Source organism: Canis lupus, chromosome 13 (genome assembly GCF_011100685.1).
Source record: "Canis lupus familiaris isolate Mischka breed German Shepherd chromosome 13, alternate assembly UU_Cfam_GSD_1.0, whole genome shotgun sequence".
NCBI classification, from domain to species: Eukaryota; Metazoa; Chordata; class Mammalia; order Carnivora; family Canidae; genus Canis; species Canis lupus.
The window spans coordinates 42,304,151-42,322,731 of NC_049234.1; the positions used below are offsets into that span (position 1 = coordinate 42,304,151).

Below are 18,581 nucleotides of genomic sequence, written 5' to 3' on the forward strand. Positions count from 1 at the left end.
TCTCTGGCTCTTCATCTCCTCATCTATAAAATGGGAATAATAATAGTATCTAAGTAGGACTATTATTAGATCTGAATTTGACCATCCAAATAGCACATCTCACAGAGCCTGGTCCATAATAACTTCTACACATGAATATTGTAATGACCGTATTTAGCAATAGTGACCAAAACCCTATAAATCTTTTGTTTCAAAAGATATTTTTTTTCCTGTTATGGAATAAATAAGTCATGGGAAGAAAAGGTACAGTGGATGGACTGTTGTCAATGATATTGTAATATTGCAGAGTCACAGATGATAGTTACACTTGCAGTGATCACAGGATATAATATAGACTTGTTGAATTACTATGTGCTATACCTAAAACTAACATGACATCATGTGTCAACCAAAAAAAAAAAGGTACAAAGCTCTGGTTATAAAATAGTCACAGGTATATAATTTACAGTGCAGGGAATATAGTCAATTAATAATACTGTATAGTGGTAGAGAGTAACTAGACCTGTAGAGGCGATCATTTTATACATTTCATAATGTATAAAAATATCAAATCATTGTTTTGCATATGAAACTATTAATATAATGCATGTTAGTTATAATTCAGTGAAACATAATGTATACAAATATCAAATCACTGTTTTGCATATGAAACAATATAATGCACGTTAGTTATAATTCAATGAAACTCAATTTCTTAAAAAATAACTTCTCCTAATGCATAGATTCATAGACTTAAAGGCCAAAATCGCTGCCCATTTAGTTTAAGATACTCAAGTGAAGACTAATTCAGTTGTCTCCCAAAATACCATTCCTATAAACTAAGAGAAAACCAGCTGAGAACACGTCTCCCCTTAAGATCAGTGAAGCAGGACTGAGTTGGATTTTACCATCTGAAGTCTTTCTTTAGATGAAATTCCACATCTGATTCTTTTTATGTGTGCTCAAGTGAATAGTCACAATTTATAAATGTCCTGTGGTGGTAATATGTCACAAATTCTTCTCTCTGCAGTAAGATTCAGCCAATTAAGTAACTTTAGGTGGGAAACCATTGGACAATCTACTCAGCAGGAGCAATACCTACTACCTATATAGTTAATAATGCATTCCTCTCTTAGTCCCCACACAGCTTTTGAACTTTTCCTTTTTTACTGTTTTACTGATCATCGGATCCAGAAATCTAATTTTTAAAATAAAAACCCAAATGTTTTATATATATATATATTTTTTTTTTTCTGAAACAATGATCTTCCCCTACTTAAAACATTACAAGAGACTTTTCCTTGAAGAATTTGAAATCCACTGATGTGTGTCTCAACCCTAAAAATGAGCCTGTAAAGGATTATTGTCTTAACCTCCTCAGGCTAAACTTGCCATGCTGTGTAAGTCAGTGGCAAAAACAAATAATAGTTTCTAGTTTTTTGTGCAACTCTAAACAAAATTGTAGAGAATTGGATCAATCAGAAATTAACTTTGAGTATTAAACAAAAACAAAAAAGTCATTTATAACTTATGCACCAGTGTTAATGTGTATATGCATAACAAATATTAATGCACACATGGAAAACACAAGAAAACATACCTAGGGTGCATAACTCTCTGTGTAGGAGTCATTGTAGTGTACACCTAAAATAGGTTAATTTTTTGGTTATGTACATTTTCACATCAATTAAGCTGTTAAAAGAAGAGGAAAAAGGGTTACACCTCAGTGGGAAAATCAGCAAGGAATTCCAAATAATAAGATTCCTGTGACATTTCAAGTTATCTGGAAATAACCACAATTTTCCATACTGTGTATTTTTCAGAAAAGTCTAAAAGCAAATGGTATTAAAGATGAGTACGAAAACAAAAGATGAATACATGTGGCTTATGATACTCTATGCCACAAAAAGGAAAACTTGGAGAAATTTGAAACTGAAATTATCTTGAAAAAGCTGCAATGCCTTTGATACTTTTTGAAAATTGATACTAAAATTGAAAAACAGAGATCCCTGGTTGGCGCAGCGGTTTAGTGTCTGCCTTTGGCCCAGGGTGCGATCCTGGAGACCCAGGATTGAATCCCAGGTCAGGCTCCCGGTACATGGAGCCTGCTTCTCCCTCTGCCTATGTCTCTGCCTCTCTCTCTCTCTCTCTGTGTGTGACTATCATAAATAAATAAAAAATTAAAAAAAAATAAAAAATAAATAAAATTGAAAAACAGTATAATACTGTCTACAAATAAAAAGTATAACTATCATTTCATTTGTTTTGTCCCCAATGTTTCACATTTGTAATCTATTTTAGTTGCCTTATTTGAACTCTGGACTCAAAGTTCTCATCATATCTTCCAATGACTATACTTAGAGCCCTGAATGTCTCAGGTCCTATCTAGAATCCACAATTGTTCTGATTTTTGGAATAAAGTTTCTCCATCTTTATGTTAATGCTGTTAAACGATATCAAACACCACTTAGTTATCTGTGAGTGTTTGGTTTTGTCTAGTTTTGATCATTTCCTTTTTTTTTTTTTAAGATTTAACTTATTTATTCATGAGAGGAACACAGAGAGAGGCAGAGACACAGGCAGAGGGAGAAGCAGGCTCCATGCGGGGAGCCCGACGTGAGACCCGATCCCGGGTCTCTGGTATCACACCCTGGGCCGAAGGTAACACTAAACTGCTGAGCCACTGGGCTACTCAAGTTTTGATCATTCCTAATATTCATCTGAACATTCATTCAGCTCACCGTGTAGTGTGAACTTGCCAGATTGTTCCCCTCGAGCTCTGGCATTTCCAAAGCTGTCCTGAAAAGGAAGAAATCTGGACAAGTAACTTTCAAGTTCTTTCATTATAAAACTAATTGCTTCTGGGTGTCCTTAAGTATCATTATTTTTTTTACCATATAATCATTGAATTTCTTCTCTATGTGATATATTTTAGGTGTAACCTAATTTTAAAGAGTGAGGGTTTTCCTACTTGGCATCTGATTGTCAAACACAGGACATTGCCTGCTCATTCCTACATTATTTTCCTAAATCTAATCTATATACTGTGTCTTCATGATTTCTCTACGTCTGACGTCTCTGTCATTGAGATTCTTGCCATGTAAGGTAGTGATTCCTCTCCCAAATTCTTCAAAGTATACACATGTTCCTATGGACATTGTGCTGAGAAAATCATAATTAGGGGTTGTCTGTAGGATCCGTAGGATGAGTGCAGAGCTCACCTGTAACAAGATCAGAATCAACTGGTCGCAGAAGAGGGAGAGTAAGATTCCTCAGATGCTGGTCCTGTGAAACTGTCATGGATGAGTGCTAGAAATACCTCAGATGGACATATCTCACTGCACCAGTTAGGGTTCCCCAAAAATCCAGGCCAGTGGTATGTATATATGTGTATACACACCCACATGTGCTCATACACAAGACGAGCAAAGAAGGAAGGGGGAAAGAGAGAGAGAAAGAAAAAGAAGTCAGAGGGAAGAGAGATTAGTTTCCTTTTAAGGAATTAGCTCAAATGCCTGTGAACACTGGCCAGTCCAAAACCTCTAGACGAGACCAGCAGGCTAAAAACTCAGGTAGGAGTTGATGCTGCAGGTCACAGGCTCAATTCCTCTTTCTTCCCATGAGCCTCAGGATTGGCTCTAATGGCCTTCAAGTGGTTGGATGAAGCCCACATTGTGAGGTTACATTAAAGTCAACCGATTGTGGGGGCTCCTGGGTGGCTCAGTCAGTTAAGCATCTGCCTTCCACTTGGGTCATGATGTTCAAATCCTGGAATCGAGTCCCACATCGGGCTCCCTGCAGTGGGGAGTCAGCTTCTCTCTCTTTCCCTCTGCCCCTCCCCCCTGCTCAATCTCTCTCTCTTTCTCTCAAAGATATCCATAAAAATCTTTTTTAAAAAAGTAAAAAAAAAAGTCAACTGATCGTAGATGCTAACTGCATGTACAGAATATATTTACTGCAACATCTAGATTAGTGCTTGAATAAATAACTGGGCCCAGAGCTAGCCAAGCTGATACAGAAAACTGCCACATTCCCCTCCCCCTTTTTCCATTGAGAGAAGCTATTTTATGCACAGGGGTCACAAATTCAAATTTCATTGACTTTTAAAGAAAGATTTATTGGAGGGAGAGGGAGGGAGAAGGAGAGAGAGAGAATCTCCAGCAGGCTCCCAGCTAAGCACAGAGCCTGATGTTGGGCTTGATCTCATGACCCTGAGATCATGACCTGAGCCAAAACCAAGAGTTGGACACTTAACTGACTGAGCCACCCAGGCTCCCTTCAAATTCTATTATTTTTTTTAATTTAATAATGAATCATTAAACTTTGTTTTTTTTTATACCATTTTTCTTTTTTACTCGGAGTAATGTCATCAGGCAAAAGTTCCACATGCAAACTTAAGCTCTCTGAAATTTCTTTTCACGTGCTTATTTTAATAAGTGAGAGGGGATAATATAAATATGAATAAATATAATAAAACATGTATATGAAACATGTACTGTTAACATTACAGTACTTTATTTGAAGAAATGAGAGACACATTTTCTTTTTCCTGATTGATGTTTTACTATGCAGGAAAACAAAACAACCAAACAAGGAATATATTCCATTTCAGTCTTCATGGTTCAAGTTAAAAAAGTTCTCATAATTCAGGTGACCTGAGTTACTTTGGCCAACCCAAGTTTAGCTTTATCATATTTTAAAAATTCATGTATAAAAAATAAATATCAGTTCAAAATATAAATTATTTAAGAGACTACAGGAAATATAAAAATAATTAAATTTGATGGAAATGTTAAAACTGCCTGAAATTCAGAAGATGTATCATATGAAACATTATTGTTAGCTACAACTGTACTCAGGGCTATCTTGTTTTACTATTTATGTTTAGGCCAGAAGTACTCAACATGGATCTCTTAATTTACATTACTAAGAGGGGCCTTTAAGGTGCTCCATTTCCTCTGCCTGGCACTCCCCAAAACTCTCCTGGCCCCACTGCCCCCATCCTTCAAAGCAGCATAATGGGCAGCCATTCTAGAATTTTAGAGCTTTCTTGGGAGATTATTCCTTTAAGGGATTAAAAATCTTTAAGAATTACTGGTTCAGACATACATGCCTCATAACAGTCTAAATTGTCTCAAAATATGAAATGAATCTGTATTTAAACTTTTATATTTAATCTTAGACCTTAAATTTATCATTAAAATCCAGTATTTTCATGAAAGTAAGAAAATAGAATAATTCAGTGTCACCTGTTTGTCTCAAATACAAGTACAGTGAGTAATAATGGGAATGGCAACAAAACAGAAAGAGCACTTGTATATATTTACCCAAAATGAAATAACTCTCTAAATTCAAGGTGTATGGCAGATTGGATATTTGATCTTAGTGACTTATGCTACCAGTTCAATGCTTAAATACCAAAGGAGGCATTTTTCTCTATTCACACAGTCTTTTTATGTATGCATATGCTCATCTATAAATAGTTTCCCCTCCATGTTAATATCTAATCACTAAATATGTTTATTTCAAGTTAATCTATGTGACCCTGTGTTCTTCTCTTAAGAAGCATCAATAATTTGGCCAATAGTTTGAAACATGAACTTAGCATAGAATTTTGACAATCTGAAAAGAGTCCCAAATACTTTTTTGAAATGTTAACATTAGAAAAAAAACAAAACTACAATTGTCAGCTCTATTTCCTGAAAATTCAGTTGAGGTAACCTCTGCAAGCCACAGCTCCACACTTGCACACGGTCCTGACCCTCTTTTTGGCTGGGCTGTGGTCAACGGAATCTGAAGAACCTTTCATCTGATCATCAAAAATGAGCTCTTATCCAGCATTTATAGTTCTCGTGGAAAATAATGCTATTCGCGGAAGATGGGTATCAAGGTTGTCAATGAAAACATTGAACACCTGAAGATTTAGGTCAAAACTGTGATTAACAAAATGAGAGCCATTTCCATATCGGGCTGCATCCACTGTGAATTCATCAAATTCATAATCCAGATCAAAGAGATATGTGATTCCCTTGTTGGGGAATATAACTACCCCCGTCTTTCAGCTTCTTCGCTTGTGATTACCTCTCCAGCATATTCCATGACAAAAGTCATTCTTTTAATCTTCACAAGGGTTTTTACACCCCAGCCACAGCCATTGCTAGTTCAAAGATGCAAAGTGAATACTGGGTGCCTTTGCGTACAATCCTATTGGGACAATCGGGTCCGCATTGACACCTCGAGTTGCATTCATAAATGGGGGTCCCAGGTGGGATTTTAATTTGCCGGTTTTTATTATGAGCCAAAAGAACTCCAGCTTCAGCTGGACAACATTTCTCAAAGAAGCAATCTGTACATGAACAACCAAAGGCAGCTTCATTGACTAAGCTGATTCTAGGAGCTGGTTTGTATTCATTAATATAGTAGAAGTCTGAAGGTGGGCCCTCTAAGTCAACAGCATTTTCAACAAAAATCATTCCTTTATGATTCAAAAATCATTTCTTTATGATTCTTTCTTCTGTTGAGTTCATCTTGGCATCTCTGCAGAGCTATCCTCTGTTTAGCCTTCTCTACAATGCGTTCAGCGATGGCAGGTTTCAGAGCTTTGTTATTGTCTTTTAGAGATATTGCTTTGCCTTTCTTTACCTGAGATAAATAATTATGCTTGTCAGTAGAGAACTGCTGAAGTAGTAATGGGCAAAGGTTTTGCAAAGGTTCCCAAGTATTTGTGGAACCTGGCCATCCTTTCCATTTTACAAGATAATATTCCATATCCTCGTTGCGCCCCAGTCCCGGCCACTGCCATCTTAAGGAGCTCGCATGTGGTATGGAAATGCAAGGAGTTACACAAGGTCTTCAGACTGTTTTTTGTCTTTTTTGGTTTGCATTTTCTTTATTTGTTTTTTCATCTTGCTCTTTTCATTTTGTGGACCCCAAAACTTGAAAATAGGCTTCCTACCATTTCACCTAAGCGTCCCAGATCCTGCAAGAGGTGCCTAAACATTCCATTTGAAAGACAACCTTAAGTAACTTAAACAAATAAAGTTCAGAAAATTGATGTTCAGCTAGATTTGGATTTCTTTCCCACATTTAATGCAGTAAGGAGAATCGAAAAGAGAACTGTATACTCCATCCTCAGTTAAATTGGAACTATTATGAATGAAACACCAACCTGTGGAATAAAATGAAGGGTTTTTAAAATCAGTGAAATAATACTGTGATGAAAGCAAGCTGTGTAAAGAAGGTGCTGTCAATTGTAGACCCCGGAAAATGTCACAAGTATTCTTTTCCACATTAAGCCATCTACAGAGAAACACAGGATTTTTGTAAATTCTGGGTTAGTGTTTTTTTTTTTTTTCAATTATCTTTATTTTTATTTTTTATTAAAACTTTATTTTTAGAACATTTGTATGTTCAAAGCATAATTGAAAAGGTGCAGAGAGTTCCCATATTCCCTCTGCCCCCCACACCCACAGCCTCTTTGTTATCCACATCTCCCACTAGAAGGGTATGCTTGTTACGGTTCTGAACCTGCGCTGACAGAGCGTAATCACTCCAAGTCCACAGTTTGCATCAGGGTTCGCTCTTGGTGCTTCACATTCCGTGGGTTTGGACAAATGCATATATTGTATGATACCCTACCTACAGTCTTTTCACTACCCTAAAAGTCCTCTGTGCTCTGCTTACTCATCCTTCCAGCCCGTACCCCTGGCAGCCACTGATCTTTTTACGGTCTTCATAGTGTTTCCTTTTCCCAAATGTCATATAGTGGGAATCACACAGTATGTAACCTTCTCAGATTGGTCACTTTCCAGTAGAAAAGTACATTTAAGGTCCCTCCATGTCTTTTTGTGGCTTGATAGCTCATTTCTTTATAGCACTGAGTAATGTTCCATTCCCTAGATATACTATTTGTTTATCCATTCATCTACTGAAAGACACCTTAGTTGCTTCCAAATTTTTCCATTTATGAATAAGACTCCACATACCAGCCATTTTTTGTCGGCATAATTTCTCAACTCTTGTGAGTCAATACCAAGCAGTGCAGTTGCTGGATCATCTGGTAGGAGTATGCCTAGTTTTGCAAGAAACCACCGAACTGTCTTGCAAGGTGGCCCTTCCATTCTGCATTTCCACCAGAAATGTATGAGAGTCCCAGTTGTCCTGTATCTTTGACAGTATCTGGTGATGTTGGTATTCCAGATTTGTCTGTCCTAGCAGGTGTGGAATAGCTATTCGTTGTTGTTTTAGTTTGGATTCCCTTGATGACCTCTGATGTGGAACATCTTTTCCTATGCTTGTGTGCCCTTCTGTCTATCTTCTTCTGCGAGGAGTCTGCTAAGGTCTTGAGCTCATTTTAAAAATTAGATTGTTTTCTTATTGTTGAGTTTTGATAGTTCTTTTTATATTTTGGATAGCAGTCATTTATCAGAAGTACATTTTGCAAATATGTCCTGTACTGTGGCTTGTCTTCTCATCCTCTTGACATTGTTTTTCACCCAGCAAAAGTTCTTCATTTTATTGACATTCAGCTCACCAATTATTTCATTAATGGATTTCAACTTTAGTGTTGTATCTAAAAATGTATCACTCTAACCCAAGTCATATAAGATTTCTCCTATGTTATCTTCTAGGAGTTTTATAGTTTTGTACATATCTAGATGTATGATCTATTTTGAGTTAATTTTGGTGAAGGATGTAGAGTTTATATCTAGATTTATATTTTTGTGTGTGAATGCCCAGTTGTTCGAGCACTCTCTGTAGAAAAGATTATCTTTTCTACTTTGATTGCCTTTACTCCTTTGGCAACCTTTATCAGGTTGTGGAAGTTACCATTTATTCTCAGTTTTCAGAGAGTTTTTATCATGAACAGGTAATGGATTTTTTTTTTCTCAAATGCTTTTTCTGCATCTGCTGTTATAATTAGCTGATTTTTGTCTCATTTCTAGGCTATTAATGTGATGGATTCCATTAACTGATTTTTGAATGTTAAATCAGCCTTGTATATCTGGAATAAACACCATATACTCATAGTGTATAATTCTTTTTATACATTGTTGGATTGGACATGATATTTTATTGAGGATTTGCATCTATTTTCATATTAGAGATATTGGTCTATAATTTCTTTTCTTGTAAGATCTTTGGTTTGGGTATTAATGTGATCTTCACTCATAGAATGAATTAGCAAGTGCTGTCTCTACTTCTGTCCTCTGGAAGAAATTGTAGAGTAATGGCAAATTTCTTCCCTAAAGGTTTAGTCTAATTCACCAGTGAACCCACCTGGACCTGGTGCTTTCTGTTTTGGAACATTATTAGTTATTGATTAAATTTCTTTAATTGATATAGACCTATTAATAATTACCTATTTCAAACAAAAAAAGATTGCATACTTCCTCCTATGTGATTTTGGCAAATTGTGTCTTTTAAGCAATTGGTCTGTTTAAGTTACCAAATTTGTGGGTAGAACATGATTCATAGTATTCCTTTATTATCCTTTAAATGCCAATAGGGACTGTAGTGATGTCGCCTCTTTCAATACTGATACTAGAGATTTACTCTTTATTCTTTTCTCAATGTGACCAGCGGCTTATCAGTTTTATTGATTTTTTTTTTTCTCAAAGAACTAGCTTTTAGTTTCATGGATTTCCACTATAATTCTTATTATTTATTTTCTTCTTCTTACTTTCAACTTATTTTGTTCTTTTTGTAGTTCCCTAATGTGAAAACTTAGATTCCTGATTTTAGTTATTTTTTTAAGAGTATGCATATTGTTATATAATTCTAAGTACTCCTTTCACTGCAGCCCACAAATTTCAATAAGTTTTGTTTTCATTTTCATTTAGTTTGAAATATTTTTAAATTTCTCTTGAGATTTCTTCTTTGACCCATATGTTATTTAGAAGTTGATTTCCAGTTACTTTGGGATTTTCCAGTTATCTTTGTGTTATTGATTTCCAGCTTCATTCCATTGTCTTCTTAGAGTAGACATTGCATTATTTCTATTCTTTTAAATTTGTTAAGGTGTGTTTTATGGCTTAGAATGCAATCTGCTTTGGTAACTATTCCATGTGAGCTTGAGAAAAATATGTATTCTGCTGTTGTTGGATGAAGTAGTCTATAGATGTCAATTATATTCAGTTGATTGACATTGTTATTGAGTTCAACTATGTCCTTATTGATTTCTGCCTGCTAAATTTGTCCATTTCTGAGGCAGGGCTCCTACTATGAGAATAGATTTACCTGTTTTGCTTTGAAATTCTATTAGTTTTTGTCTCATCAGTTCTTGGGATATCTGGTCTTATACAAATACATGAGAGTAGATATTCTCAATTCATGCCTGAAAGGTTTTTCAATAGTAAAAACCCACTGCTCCAAGCTAGTGGTCAGTTGAAATGCCCTAAGAAGGCCTAAAAATGTTTAAAACAAACAAACAAACAAAAAACAATGAACAACAACATAAGTAAGTCCTTCTCTGCTGCAGCTCTCTAAGGCCTATAAATTATCACCTCTGCCCTCAATCAACCATTCCGATTCTCTGAAATAAACCAAGATTCTTCAGGTTGTTGGCCTGATGGATAGTACGGACCTTCATCTCCAGGACATCTGAAGTCTTAGGTTGCCTGGCTCTTATAAGGTTACACTTATTGAAATTACCCCATCCACAGTTATCATTGAAGTTAGAAACATCAAGAGATAACCTAGTGGATACCCTAAACTCCAGGCGTGTATCTTCCTTCCCTCTGTGTGCTAGAAACCCTAGATCCTCATCATACTTGGAGCCATCATCTCAGGTAGAAGAATGACTCTGTTTTTTTTTACTGTCTGGTTCCCTGGTGTTAGTTATAGATTACAGTTCAGCCAAGCTGTCTCTGTCTTCCTTAACTAAATTATCCAACCTTCATATCTCACCACTATCCCAAGAATTAGAATCTCAAATCTGTCAGAGCCTAAGAGTACATGGAAGAGATGATCAGATAGAAAATGCTTAGGAATGGTACCTACTTACTTCTGCCACTTGTTTGCAGACCTGTATATCTGGTGATACTGCATCGTATTCTGATCATTGATACAGTGACTATTTGCACCTCGCAGAACACTCCAACAATGCAAGATGTCCTTGAGTTGTTCCTTAGTCATGCATTCAATATCCTCTTCGGCCATTCTGTCAGGTTGGCTGCTAGAGTGATGACACACGATTAATGGGTCCATTGTTGCATCTCATAGTCTGAAGCAACCTGTGAGGATATTATACCAAAACATGAGGCAATATGTAAGGCCTTAGGTGGTATTTTCCCTGGAGATGCTATAGACTGAGAAGATATTAGCAATATGAATAATTTTGGTTTGTTAGAATTGCTGTCCCCTTTAAGATGAAATATAATCAACAAGTCTCCAAATACCTGTCTTGAGAATTCAGCATCAGCCTCTCCATTTAACAAATGGGGGCACTAATCTGGGTAGTAGCTAGATTAGTTACTAAGCCCTTCTCTGGTCACTGAGAGCATCCTCTGAAGTGGATACTTTTTGAAGGTCATTTGCATGAGACACAACTGGCAATCCTTGTGGCCTCTTCCACCTCATAACTCTATGCTTCCAGTTTTTAAATATTCTTCGTTGCTGCTCTATGATCAACCAGCCAGCCTATTTAATCGCCAGAGTTTGGTGTATATTATTCACTCATGTCTTTCTCCAGGTGGAACCCATAGTTTTGTCTTTTGGAAGGATTTCCCTTCAACAGTGTTTTCATATTAGAGCCCCTGGTCAGTGGGGGCTCTAATATGGTAGTAGTCTATTTTTCACTAGTGTAAACACCTATTTATTGGTCTAAGAATTTTCTTTTTTTTATTTTAAAAATATTTTCTAAAGATTTTATTTTTTTTATTCATGAGAGAGAGAGAGATGTAGAGACACAGACAGAGGGAGAAGCAGGCTTCCTGTGGGGAGCTCGATGCAGGACTCACTCCTAGGACTCTGAGATCATGACCCGAGCCAAAGGCAGATGCTCAACCACTGAGCCACCCAGGAGTCCCTATTGGTATAAGAATTAGATGGACATCAATTCCTTGTCTCTTAACTGGAAATAGCCCCTTAGTCCCTCAGTGTAAATTAAGAAAAAGTCTTTGCTGGATCGGAGATAGGTGCATTGAGTCTAAACTTTGTTAGAGCCCAACCCAGAATGCAGTGCTTCCCTCATACAATGTGATACTTCTATCCCTCTCTAACTTTGTACTTCAGTGCTTTCAGTGATGGCTAGATCGTGATGGGCAAGTCATGTTGCTATGTCTTGTTCCCTTGTCAGTTTCTCAATCCTTACTAGGATATAGGACCAGACCAAGAGCATTTTTTCCAAATACTACATAGTTGGCTATAGGAGGTATTTCTGTACTCCAAAGCACTAGAGATATGCACAGCTATCTTGTTAGGGTTTACAAAAGACTTCACTCATGATTCTTAACACAGATACATAAACTAGTATCTTATTGGTAGGCCACATAGCAAAAAAGACAGGACAGCTTTCATTAGAGCATGAACCTGCCACAGAATTCTTTCCTGGTTTGGATCTTACTTGAAACCGGCAGCCTTCTGTGTCACCAAATAAATAGGTTACAAGAATATCCCAAGTGTAGTATGTGTTTGCAAATTCACTAAGCTCTTTGACTCATAATGGTAAGAAGTATGGGGCAGAGAGTGGGGGTGAGGAGCAACATTTTCTTTTTTTTTTTTTTTTTTGCCTTTATGGTGATGTCCCACCATGATTCAGCCCACTGGACTCCAAAACTTTACCAGTGTCTGATCTAAATCATCAGAGACTTTATCTCTTATACTCTGGCACATGCATGTCTTACAGGGACATCTAGCCCCCTAGGAAAAGGTGAATGAGGGCTCAGTAGGAAGAGCTGAGCTGATAGGCACGGTAGGAACAACGTGTGACTTTTGATCTTGGGGTCATGAGTTCAAGTCCTATGCTGGGTGTAGAATTTACTTTTTACAAAAGTTGAAAAAAGAAACAGAAGTTAATGACAGAGAGTACTAAGAAAACAAATGACTCTTAAATATGAAAAGATTTTCAGCCTCATTTGCAAGAGAAATGCAAATTCAAATTACACCTTGATACTATTTTTTATCTTTCAGGTTATTAAAGAACAATAAGTCTGTTCTTTAGAAAAAGGGAGGAGCAGGAGCAGACTCACATATTGCTCAAGTATAAATGAGAAAAAATGTCTATGACAGTCAATTTACCATATCTATCAAAATTTCAAATGTGTGTGCCATTTGTCCTAGCAATTTCTTTCCTCAGAATTATCCTACAGATAATAATGCATTTGAGAAAAATGACATATGTAAAAAATTATTAAGCAATGCTTTGTTTATAATTAACAAATTGACAAATGATTTAACAGTGGGCTGGTTAAATAATGCCATTCAATAGATAGAAAAAATGATATAAATCTTAAATGATATGAAATGATATCCAAAATTTATTTTTTTTACCTTTTTAAAATATTTTATCTTTAAGTAATCTTTACATCCAATATGAGGTTTGACCTCACAACCCTGAGATTAAAGTCACTTGCACCTCTGACTGACCCAGCCAGGCATCCCACAAATATATTTTTAAGTGAAAAAAGCAAGATATTGAACAATGTATAATATATTCTATCATTTTCCTTTGCCTTTGTGTTTATGAAGAATCTCTGGAACAATATTTAAGATTTGTTACTTTTTAAAAGTGGCTTCTTCATGGGTGGGAAATTGAGTGTTTCGATAACAAAGACATAAAAACTCCTTTTTTTACTATATACTTATTTATTCTTTTCGATGTTTTTACTATATGTATATATTATTCATTTAAAAGAGCAGTATAAATTCTACCTAATTCAATCTAAATGTTCACTAATATCTAATTCAAAGCTTCTCCTACCTCTAGCTTGGATCTGAGCAAAGGTCTGAGGACTTGTAGTAGGAAAGAGAGGAGGATCTGCTTTTCATTCTCCCTTTATTTTCTCTCACTTGCTGCTGGGTGAATAAAAATAAAAATAAAATGAAAGTCTTATGATTTATTTTTCTGAAGAATGAGGAAATCCATACACTATTTCTGGACTTTAAATTTTTTTAAATTATGGGAAAACAACTGGTCCATATCTGGTGAATTCTGATGAAATCTGATAGAGTCAGTTCCTATTGGAGTTTGGACATTATGGGCAATTACTTAAGCCACCTCCTTTGAAATGCCTTCTGTACTACGTAGAGTAAAATTAAGTGTTATAACAAATAAATCCTGAGATTTAAGTGGTGAAATAAAATATAATCTAATTTCTTGCTCATCTAATTAATAATCTAATGGAGATATCCCAAGTCAGCAGAGTTTGGGAATGAATGAGGAATTTTGATCTGTAGTAATTTAAGGGCTGTCAAAAGCTCTTCCCTCCTCAACATGCAACTTCTTAAGACTTCTTAGGCATCACTGTACATCCAGTGGTGGCTTTCAGTGTTAAAAAATGTTATGGGTCAGACCTGGAAGTGGAATGTAGCGCCACAATTCTATTTCACAGACCTAAACTCAGTTAAATAAGCACTCATTAATGCAAGCTGAGAAATGTGGTCCTTGGTTGGTCATCAGATTCCCATTGACAATCCTATACTACTGAAAGTCAAGCATAGGAGCACCTGGGTGGCTCAGTAGGTTAAGCATCTGCTTTTGGCTCAGGATGATCCCAGGACCCTGGGATCGAGTCCCACATGGGGCTCTATGCTCAGTGGGGTTTCTACTTCCCCATCTCCCTGTACCCCTCCCTCCTGCTTACGTTCCCTTTCTCTTTCTCTCTCAAGTAAATAAATAAAATCTTTTAAAAAGAGAGTCAAGCATAGAATTTTGGGGCAGCTACTTGGTTTCTGCCATATATCCCTCAGCAATTTCCAGAGTCAGGTGCATCCTACAGCCTCTTATTGCTAAAGGAGTAGTAGAGCCTTTGCCTTGCAGGCTACTCTTAAGTGAGGCATATTAAACATGACTCAGGCTTAGATACCTTTTCTACTTTGTTCCAGGGAATCTTAAAATCATTTTCAAGTGGGAAAGAGACACCAGTCTCTTTGTTTATATCCCTTACTCTAGTGTACATGGCAAAGTGTTCTGAGAACTCTTTCAGTAAAATCCACCCAAATGCATCCAGTGGGAATTCAAGGTTCTCTGGCTAGAGAAGTATCAAAGCTAAAATATTGCTGACAGTGAGTCAGCATTAGTAATACAAGAGACTTATTGGGGAGTTGTGGATGGTAAATGCTTGTGAAATTTAAAAGGGAGAGGAAGCAGGACTGGGCCAAAAAAGCCTTTGAACACTGATGCAGATCTGACATCTGTGAAAGGAAGGACTGCTGTAAGCTGGACTGAGTAGACAAAAGCTCATACTGCAATGCAGATCTGCTTGAGTACTAGTCAGTCCCACTGCAAGCCCCAGAGCAGAGGCTGCTGGTTAATAGAAGCGAACATTTGTCCCAACGGCCAGTAACACACTATGGTTCATCATTGGTTGGGGCTGGACAAAAAGCACATGGACTCATCCTGAAATGTGAAGCCAACTTTCAAAGGCATTAGCAGTTGAAGGCTGTCGGCTAAAACCTGGATGGAAAGTTCATTTTTGGAAGGAAATTTGACCACATATGTGCATGGCTGCTTCACCTACGAGCACCAGATTTTTCTATTACTTCAGGTCACTTCAATTTCTTTCTTTTCCTTCCTTCCTTTTTCTTTCTTTTTTAAAAGATTTTATTTTTTATTCACGAGACAGAGAGAGAGAGAGAGAGAGAGAGAGGCAGAGACACAAGCAGAGGGAGAAGCAGGCTCCAGGCAGGGAGCCCAATGTGGGGACTCAATCCTGGGACTCCAAGCATGCCCTGGGCCGAAGGCAGGCCTAAACCACTGAATAACCCAGGGATCCCCATTTCTTTCTTTCTTTCTTTCTTTCTTTCTTTCTTTCTTTCTTTCTTTCTTTCTTTTTTTTCTTCTTTCTTTCTTTCTTTCTTTCTTTCTTCTTTCTTTCTTTCTTTCTTTCTTTCTTCTTTCTTTCTTTCTTTCTTTCTTTCTTTTTCTTTCTTTCTTTCTTTTTCTTTCTTTTTCTTTCTTTCTAAGTTTTTATGTAAATTCCATGAGTAATTCTCTTGTATTACTTCTTATTTAACTTGAAGAGTATGGCTGACTCTTCATCCAACCAGCATCTCCATACCCCCACACCAACTGCATGGGCAAAGTAGAGGATATATCACAATACTTCCATTAGGAAGCATGCTTTTTTTTTAGGGAACTCTCTTGATTTCTAAAATCCTTCTAACATAGGATTAAAATGGTTGATGAGGTCTGGTCTTAGTAAAGTTTCAGGAAACATAACTACAAAGAAAGAGGATGTTTCGTATCTACTTGGGACTCTCAGAAATGGGAAAAGAGGCCATTCTTCAACAATTTTGGCAAGAGTCAAAAAATGTGAAAAAAATCAAATAGGAGAAAATAGTAAACTCATAATGGATTGATTCAAGATAGTCAGCACTTGGATAACCCAAGTACAAAAAAGATAAAATAGAGAGATGAAATAATAGAAGAAAAATCCAAATAAATAAAGGACTAAGTCTGCAGATGGAAAGGAGACCCTGATGCCTGACAGAATGAATTAAGGACCTACATACTAGGAATCTTTTATCTCCTATGTTGATGATTCCTCAAAAAAAAAAAAAAATCTGACCTTTATATTCCTTGGTTTCTTTGCCTCCAATAAACTGACTCTTCACTCTTCACCCTATTTCAGACACGATGTCCATGTTCAAAGTGTAAATATTTTACTTTACAACTGCATTACCCTAATAGTTTTATCTTCAAGCACCCTACCCTGTGGTCACAATATCTTATCTTTTCAGTTACTACCACTTTATAACATACATTCACAGAATATACCCACAATGCAATGGGTTTATGATGTTGATAGTCCCTAATACTCTCTCCAGTTTTAATATTTTTTAGGAAGATTCATGGGATTCATGATACAGTCATACTCGTTGCCAAAACTTATTCCAGCAAAAAGATACCAACCAAAACTGGCAAAGGGAAGGATACATGGGAAAAACTTTAAAGTAAATAAGGGGGATCCCTGGGTGGCGCAACGGTTTAGTGCCTGCCTTTGGCCCAGGGCGCGATCCTGGAGACCTGGGATTGAGTCCCACGTTGGGCTCCCGGTGCATGGAGCCTGCTTCTCCCTCTGCCTGTGTCTCTGCCTCTCTCTCTCTCTCTCTCTCTCTGTGACTATCATAAATAAATAAAAATTAAAAAAAAATAAAGTAAATAAGGTGCAAGTTTTCAGGAGTCTTTTCATAGTGGAGTTTTGTAAGATGCACTCGATGACTCCAGCAATGAGTTGTGACAACACGTGTGAAAGTTGTTTACCAGGGATCCTCATTAGAGACTCATTCCCTAATGATTTGAATTTTGCTGGGGACTGGTCATATAGGCACTGTCTGCCTAGCGTATGCCAAAATTTTAGACTCAGAAGGAGAACAGATGTTGAGCATAAACCATGTTGTTTATATACACAGTTTAGAAAGAGTAAGCCGTTCCTATCAGGAAATTATGAGATCTGTCTTTAAAAGCAAGCTCCCAGATTCCAGCCAAGGTGCAATCCTGTAAATAGGATTTCCAAAGGATAGCAGTCACTGGTCTGCTACGTTGACTCTTTTTATTTACACACACTAACACTTTTTCTCACATGCTTCACCCTGTTGCATCTTCATATTTCATCTTCCTAAAGTCAGAGTCTATGGTCCATCATTATATTCACTCTAGTATACACCTTAAATCCCCTCTCTGCTCTCTACTTATGTGAAATTGGGAGGACAAATCATGATTAAATCCAAGTGTCTATTTTCTTTCAACTGTGTATGGAAAGAGAAATACAGAACCTTCACACTAAACCCATGATCAATGCACCTGTGTTTGCTACACAGGAATTCCAAAATCCTTAGTTAATTGGTTCTCAAACTGCAGTCAATGAACACATGGGGTTAGCACCACCTGGTAACTTATTAGAACTAAGTTTTTAGACCTCATCGCAGATGTACTGATTTAGAAACTCTGGGGGAGGAGCCAGAAATTTAAGTTTTCACAAGCTCTTGGGTGATTCTGATTCATGCCAAAATTTGAGAATCACGGTTCTTGACCATTCATTGTCACAATCTCTTAGATATCTATTTTACATGTTCCCTCTTCAAACCCAAATCACCAATAACACTGCTTGTGTCTTCTTTCTCCATGAATGATCTTGGAGAGAAATTTTTGTTGTTGTTGTTGTTTTGCTGAGAAAATAGGGGTAATTAGAACTCTCAAGCACTTTTTTTTTTTTTTTTTTGCCTACACTTCTAACCCCTGTCCATATTACTGTCTTTGCTCCCATTACTAGAGACAGCTTGATATGATCCATTTGGATTTCATTTTCTCTGCCTAAGTATACTATTGTCTCTCTTTTTAACATCAGTTCCCTTTCCACTGATTCATTCCATTAGCATAAGAATATGCTGTATTGTCTCAACAACACCTTACTTGATCTCCAGAAGATTCTATTTCAGTA

General features: G+C 36.8%; 1 long non-coding RNA gene and 1 pseudogene across 2 annotated transcripts in view; one reads left to right on the plus strand and one right to left on the minus strand.

The window, feature by feature from the left end:
- LOC111098608 overlaps positions 1 to 18,581 on the plus strand; it is a 231,158-nt gene that overhangs the window by 136,710 nt on the left and 75,867 nt on the right. The window lies entirely within an intron of this gene.
- LOC100687522 lies at positions 5,617 to 7,005 on the minus strand (annotated as a pseudogene).